Raw genomic sequence first — 1,888 nt, 5'->3', positions numbered from 1 at the left:
ACTATTATGAGTACAATCCAAATTTTATTGAACAAACCCCCTAATAACAGTATTTTTTCCAAATAAAAAAGACTTACAATGCATTGTTCCAAATTATTTTCCTCTATGTGCCTTTTATCTGCACGAACCCGTCTGTGCTCTGAATCAGCCACAAATCTCTTAATAGTGCGATGATCACGCTTAAGTTTTGGTGAAATATCGAATGTTTTCATACCTCGTCCAAGGCATTTAACTATTTCACTCTTTTTGGCAGCAGAGAGATCATTTTTTTCCCTTATATTGCTTGAAAATGATGCTCTGCTTAATAATGTGGAACATCCTTCTGTAGTAGTTTTTTCCTTTTTTAATTGGGCTCACCTGTCAATCTAATTATCACAGGTGTCCGAGATTGTTTTTAGTGATCAAAAGAGCCCTGAGACACAATGCCATCCATGAGTTAACCCCTTCGTGACTGACGACGTAAAGTGTACGTCGCCAGCATCGGGGCTGTTTAAACAGACTCCCGGCGACTTTTGCCGCCGGGACTCTGTTTAAACTTGTAGAGCCGACTGTCGGCTTTACAACTGAAGCGATCCTGGCGACTTACCTGTCGCCAGATCGCTTCTGTGTCCCGAAGAAGGGGCCGCCCCCCCGCCGGACACCGCCGCCATGCTTCCCGGGCTCCGTTGCACCTCCTACGGGCCAAGGAAACGGCATCCTTGGTGTCCGTGGGGAGCTGGGGAGGAGGTCGACTAACTTCCGTTCATCGATCCCCTCCCCGTTCTATGGGACCGGGAGCGATGCAGATTGCATCACTTCCGGTCCCTGGGCTGTCAGTTCTGGGCTCCTGCAGCCCAGCTCTAAGCTATTGAAGTGCGATCTGCACTTCAATAGCTTATTTCCAGTGTAAAGGTGACACTGGGGGTCTTTTGGACCCCCAGCATCACCTTAAAGAGTACCTGTCACGACCATCTGCTATCACATGGGGGGGCTTGTAAGCCCCTCTATGTAATAGCAGTCAAAGATAAGTTAACAAAAAGCTTTTTCAATTAAAATTAAATAAAATCAATCTAATAATTAAAAAAATGTAAAAGTCCCCCGCGAGCACGCGCGTCACCACGTAAACACGCGTCGGGTGCGCCTACGTATGAAAACGACGAATGCGCTACACATGTTGGGTATCGCCGCGCACGCCGGAGTGAGAGCAATAATTCTAGGGCCAGTATTTTGGGGTATCTCTAAATTGATGACCTGTGGGGGCTTTTAAAGCGTCTTCTATGGACTTTTTGGGGTACTGCAGTTTTTCGCCGTTTCACGGACGCACGCAATTTGTAACCTGGGCATGTTGGGTATCGTTTTACTCGTTGTAACCTCATCTTTTATATTTCATTTAAAAAATTGGTATTTTGTTGTGTTTTGGGGCATTTAATTAAATTTTTCACTAAATGTTGGGGTTTAATAAGGAGTTGCGCTAATATTGCGCAACATAAAAATTTGCAACTACCACCATTTTATTCTATAGGGTCTTGGCATTCAGAAAATATATAATGTTGGGGGGTTTTAAGTCATTTTCAGGCCTAAAATGTGGAATATAACATGGGTGCAAAAAAATGAAAAAAGGGCCTCAGTCATGAAGGGGTTAAATTGAAAAACAAAATATTTAATCTTTGTGACACTGAAATAGAATTTGCATAATAATTTGGAACCGGGTGTAGCACCAACAGTTCGCGCAACGCTTTACAATATAAGGAATACATTACAATCGCAATACAATTAAAGACAAGAAGGTAAGGAGGGCAGATGTTTTTGGTGCAGATAAAGACCAAGACAAGACCATAATATGTCTCCTACAGGTTTAACATGGGTGTGATGAGGAGGAGGGAGCACAGTGGGGGGAATGCTGATTTAA

The sequence above is a fragment of the Nanorana parkeri genome, unplaced genomic scaffold, assembly GCF_000935625.1.
Source record: "Nanorana parkeri isolate BGI_ZX_2015 unplaced genomic scaffold, ASM93562v1 scaffold146, whole genome shotgun sequence".
Lineage (NCBI taxonomy): Eukaryota > Metazoa > Chordata > Amphibia > Anura > Dicroglossidae > Nanorana > Nanorana parkeri.
This window is presented reverse-complemented; position numbering follows the sequence as displayed.